The following is a 6,734-nucleotide window of genomic DNA, read 5'->3' on the forward strand; positions in this document are numbered from 1 at the left end:
ACAACAACAACAACAACAGTGGTAACTACATCAACCGCAAACAAACTTAAAGACCTTAGCCAGTCATAATGTGTGTGTGCGTATTTGGCAGTGTAATTACTGTGCATTCATGTGGAGAACACAACACGGTCACACAAAATTGCGTGTCTTTGCTGCCACATGAGAAGTGCACATCTCTGTCTGCATGGAGGCGAGCTGCAAGAACTCAGCGAGCACACATCCACACAAACGTTGTCTCAACTGTTCAGTTTGTTAATTTGTGTACTTCTCTACTCAACCGTTCGTCCAGATTTTTGCTCACGCAACCGTGCGTTCATCTGTTTGCTCGGATGTTTGCGGTTACCTGACCTGACCCTCTTGTTCTGTCTGCTGAACGTTGTCGTTACTTGCGGATTTATGAATTGTGATTTAATTGTGATTAAATTGTTAGCTGCTCTTGACTTATTTGTAGCTTGACTTGACTCAAGACTTTGTGCTTTAAATTTGACTTATTTTGAGTATTTTGCAAAATTATCTTGATTAAATCTTTCTTAATATTCAAGGGCGAAATTTTAAAATTATTTGAATTAAAATGCCTTAACACGCAAAGCAACGAAGGTACCCGTAGATGTTGATCTGTAATTTATTTTTTTTACCAAACTTTATGAAAATAATTAATTTAATTATTAAGGTTTATTGTTTTAAGATTCTTTTACTCATTTATGCTATTTTATGAAAAATTAGTTGTTTTTTTTTAATAAATACCTATGTCTGCAACGCAATGATAAATATAATACCTTGTACTCAATAATAATAATAATTTTAATAAAATGTGATTACTTTAATTAGCTTAATTGAAATTTTTTTTTCATGATACAAGATAAAATAATGAATTTTAATGATTTTATAAGAAGAAATAGCAAGATTAATCATAGATTAATATCAAACATAGATTAAAGAATTTTTTTTAAGTTTATATATAAGTCAGTCTTAGAATCATTTTCAACCACAACAATGGGATTAATATAAAAATAAAAACTTAATAAAAAGTAAATAAAAACGTTTTTAAAATAGTAGTAAACTGCAACAACAAAATTTTATTATTTTCAATTAAGAAGAACGATAGTTTCTCTTAAGAAAATAATTATTTTTGTCATTACTGACACAAAAAAAACAAAATTAAAAAATACATATAAAAGTTTTTAATTAACAATAACAATACCCAAGGTAGAAAAGGAAACCTCAGTTCATGGAGCCGTCTAATGTTTTTAATAGACGTTTTCAATAATCAACAAAGGTGTGGTAATTATAGTCATAACCATAAGGTATGTGACAGTTTTACTACCTATCAGTTTTAGAAGTATCAGCTTGGAACTCGACACATGCTTAATTCTTGAAAGAGCAGCAAGCAGTTGAGGTGTATCGTGAAACTATTCCAATAACTACTCTATGAGGAAGATCGCGACTAAAGATTCTTAAAGTTTCCAAGAATATTCAAAATATATGGCAAAAAGCTCATTTTGAATTAGAGATATAAGTAGTATAAAAATACAACTCTTTGAAAACTATCAAATATCCATATTCAGTTATCTTTCGAAAATAGTTATTAATTAATTTTTTTTACTTTATTATAAACAAATAATTTTATTTCTATGAAACCCAGGGTCTTAAATACAGTATAAAGAACTTTTAGCGATTTGTATTTAAGGTAAGACGAATTTTGACATTTCATCACAATGTTTTAGTTTACGCTGTCATATTCTGTGATTTACATCGATACTAAATTCTATCTGCAAAAAAATAAAATTAAATAATGAAAATTTTTGACACAAATCAACCTGAACACAATGCCTCGATCAACTTAGTTCGACATTGGTTATGAAACACTATATCCAGTGACTGTAAAATGGTAGTTCAATCAGTTTGAGCGTGGTCGTCGTATTCTCCACGACAAATTTCGTAAAGGTCTTCTAAGAATGGTTTAAGCACCAGAAAACATAGATGCAGGGCAAAAATAATTGAGATGAATCGACATGTTACATACCGAGAGATTGAGGCATCCTTGAACATGAGTGGAAGCAGCATACATTTAATTTTACGTAGTAATAAATACCCCAGTAAAATAATTATATGTGCAGTACTTAAAATCTAATTTAAACTCCAACAAATTTTGTTAGGGTGAATTTAGTTTATTATTTGTTTTTATGTTTAGTAGTGTAATTAAAATAATAAAAAAATTTTATTCAAATTAATTTTTTTTAAGTGAAAAATTAACTTTATTTTAAATCTTCATAGAAAATATTTATATGTGCAATTCACATTTTTTGCTAAAAACAATTAATTATTTTATGTGATTCAATTTTTTTTATTTTTCAATAAGGTAATGTGTTTCCATTATTTATTTTTATTAACTGTATCCTATGTGGCATTGAATCTACCAATTTTTTTAATAGTAGGAGGTCAATTTTGGCCCATTCGTCCAGTATGTCCTTTTTCAGCTCTTTAAGAGTATCGTATTGCTTCGAATAAGCATAAATATTGGCACTAAGAATACCCCAAAGATCCTCTATTGGATTTATGTCAGAACTCATAGCCGGTCAATCTAGCAATGGGATGCTTCTCTCTTCAAATAATTTCTTTGTAGCACAAGGAACATGTATTGGAGCATTATCCTGTTGGAAAGTCCAATTATCTCCATGAATATTTTCAGCGAAATTTATCAGTTCGCTATCCAACGGATTTATGTATATTTCCGAATTCATTTTTGATGGTACGAAGCATATATTAGACTTTCCCTTCGAGCTAAAGGCAGACCACACCATTAGTGAACCACTACCATGGTTGCGTTTGTTGCAATTCTGACGTGGATGACAAATATCTCTCCAATATTTATGTTGACCATCTGGACCATCTAGATTAAACTTTTTTTCATCACTGAAAACAACTGTTTCGAATTCCTCGTCCCAAAACTTATATTTGTCATGAAAAGCTAAACGAGCATTTTTATGTCTTTGTGTAAGGCGCGGTTTGGGAACTTTCGACTCATATTTTAGCGTTAAGTCTTTTTTCATAACTTGTTGCACGCATTGCCTAGTGATAGACAAATCTAATTCATTTCTTCTTTGTCTGCAACTCATCCTCTCATTGGTAGCAAGAAGCTGAATATGCCGTTTTGTTCGGTTGTTAATAGTTGGTAAGCGGCCGCCTCTCTTATAACACCATATTTTTCGAGATATTTTAATAAGTTTATTATAGTATTCAGGTGTCTATAACCAGCAGCAGATATTTCGCCACTTTTCATCCCAGCAAAACTCATTCCAATAATCTTTCCGCACTCTTTACTTGAAAATTCCGTCCCATGCGGCATTTTTTATGTAAATTAATTAAAATAATAAATATTTATTAATAAATAATAAGTATTTTACTTACCAATTATTCTTTGTTCTTCAATACTTTTAAAAAAAAACTTTATAATACACTTTACAACTTTATTTCCATTTACTGTTGACACTTCGAGAAGCAAACAATTTTGCACATATAATTATTTTCTATGAAATTTGCTACCTATTGTTATTAATTATGATAACGGTACCACAAATAGTATACAAAAAAAACTCCATATATGGTCAGAGAAATTAAACTCAACTACAGAATCAACTGTATATAAAAAAAATTAGTACCATTATTCTAAGATGAGAATAACGAAAAACAAATTTTGCACATATAATTATTTTACAGGGGTATTTAGCTGTTAGAAAGATTGATCCTCGTTAAATTTCTCATAATTTAGCAATTGCTCAAAAGAAGACATTAGTGCAAAGAAATGCTGTAGATGTACTGTCGAGGTAGCTCCAAACAAATCTACGACATCGTGACAGATGACGAATTATGGATCTAAACCTATGAGCCGGAAACAGGAATCCACTGCTTGAATCTTACTAAGTGAGCAGAACACGATAAAAGACGTCCGCGGTTGGAGTAAATTTTAGCAATGGAATGCATTATGAATTTCGTAGTCTTACTTTGGCAACACTTTTTAGTGACATACATCAAACAATACTGTTATCTGAGGGATCTTGTGTTTAGTTTGAGGTTTGTCACTTTACAATATGTATATATAAATTATCAATAGTATTAAAATTTAGAAAACTTATAAGAAAACTGCCTACGCATCACGCTAACCAGAAAATGAATAATTTTCATCTCCAAAAAAAAAAATGTGAAAAAATTAATCCTTAACTTTAATTTGTTCAATTTATATATATTTAAAGAGTTCCTGCGTTGGCTTAATTATTCTAAACTCTTACTATTATTATTTGTCGTGAATATGTCTGAAGGAAATTTTTTTCTAATTCTAGACATTAAAATTATAATTGTCAATACCATAAAACTGACTTACTTTTCTTAAATCACCTTCAGATATCTGACAAAAAAGAATAAAAAGTTGTTAAATAAACAAAATATTTCTTTAATTTAAATATATTAAAATGAAATAAGTTTAAATTAAATTAATCAAAATAAACAAACAGTTGAAAACAGATCTCTTCCAAAAAAGATTCAAAATCAATCCTTGTGCACTTATAGGGAATTTATACGAAATGTATGTCAAATGTAATTTCTGAATAATTAAATTTTTTTATAAATAAAATTTTAAATAAATTAAATTTGTATTTGAAAAATTTTATATTTTGTTTTCACAAAAATCACTCAATATAATTAATATATAATTGCTATATATATATCACGAAATTTTTAAAAAAATCGAAAGTGAAAAAATATGAATGGAACAATTTTTTCTGCTCTATTTGAGTTATTTATTAAAAAGTAATTAGTTTCTGACATATATTCTATTGATTAACTTGAATTCTTAATTATTTGTGTAAAATAATATTTACATATAAAACTCAATAGAAAAATAATAAATTTTTTATTCGAGTTTAAAGTGTCGAATTGTTCAGTTGATTTCAATAAGCAAAGATACAGATTGTAAATAAAAATATTAAAAAAAATATAAAAAAGTTTTTAAAAATATACAAGGTAGGGAGTTTTTTCATAATTGTTAAATTATATTGAATTTTGTACTTTTTTTATTAATAAATAATAAATTTTAAATAATCACAGGACAATTCCGTTGAAAAACAAAATATTTATTTATAAATGAAGTGAAATGAGTAATTAATGACGTGTTATAGAAAAATATTTGAGCAAAAATTTTTAAAGAAAAAAAAATTTACTGAAATAATTAATATTTATTTTTTTTACATAGCTGTTTTATATTAGTAGTTTATACCTTAAAAAGTTATTATATATAAATGAAGTTAACAAAGTTTCAAGAATTGAATAAATAATTTCCTACCACCGAACTATTAAATTTTTTAATACCAAAAATGTGTTGTACGACGGTAACTACAAATATTTAATTTTTTAATCTATTCTCTTAAAATTAACATCACGTGAAGTTATATAGATTCATCAAGCTGTCATCTGATTCATTATTATTCGTTACAATGACAATGCCATTAGATACGCCATTAGCCCTCATAATTAGACACTTCATAACTAGGCTGTTAGAGCAAAACAGTAACGTTGTGATTTTCATAAAAATTAGAGAGTTTAGCAAGAGACTTGCTGTTTTTAGCAACACTTCGGGCTTGCCGAATACACCTTTTAATTAAGTCTTTTACAATCCGCCTTAACAGCTTTTTCGTTTTCTTTAATATGTTTACAACCCGATATTCAATAGATATGAAGCTATATATTTATCAAACCTTTCTATAGTTTCCACTTTTGAACGAAATATAATATTAATTACATTAATAATTAATATAATATAACGATAATTGCGCTTATCGTTACTTGACTATAAATGTTTATCTTGGATTTGTGTTATATTCCAGTGTCACCTAGCATTGCGAATTTCCCTACCGCAATGACATTCACTTGAGAAATTTTGTATTGATCAATAAGAGCGTTGTCTTCCTAATACCTAGCCTGGAACAATAAATTTCAGAGCCCCACTATTATTATTAGTATTTTGTTTATTTCTAAAGAATATATAGTTTTTACAAATCTCTAGAGAATGGATATAGATATATTTCATATACATTATTAACAAATCTCTAGGGAATAGATATGGATATAGTTCAACTCAGTTATTTTATTTCTTAGTATACTTTTGTTATTCATTGTCATATAACATAGAAATATTTCTAGTTTTGATAAAGCTTTAAATATCAGCAACGGCAACTACGGGCCTTAGCTACTTATTTTTAATTTTTGTGGCTCTAACTCATCAAAAATCAGTTTTTTCTCAATTGTGGAATATTAAATTAATTAAAATTTATATATATGAAATAATATTATTGTTAAATATTATTTGTATATTATAGGAAACTTTATATATAAATCAGATTCCATAACATTGTTATGATTACATTGTATAAGTTATCTGCTGCATTAACAGCATATTATGTTATCTTAAATTAATAGAGTGATGACAAAAAAAATCACTTCGTATAGTTTCTATTGTTTAGAAAATTCAATAAATGGCTCACATGTATCTAACTAGTTATCTAAAGAACTTCCTTAGAATAGCTCACCACGAAACTATCATAGTTTGACCGCCTATAGACTTATGTGCTTAAAATGAAAAATCCATACAATATTATGTACTTTAACAGTGGCTAACAAATAGTATAAAAATATTTCTGTTACTTTGTGATGTGTTTTCGAAAATATAATTCTGTTAATTTAAC

Source organism: Teleopsis dalmanni, chromosome 2 (assembly GCF_002237135.1).
Source record: "Teleopsis dalmanni isolate 2A chromosome 2, ASM223713v2, whole genome shotgun sequence".
NCBI lineage: Eukaryota > Metazoa > Arthropoda > Insecta > Diptera > Diopsidae > Teleopsis > Teleopsis dalmanni.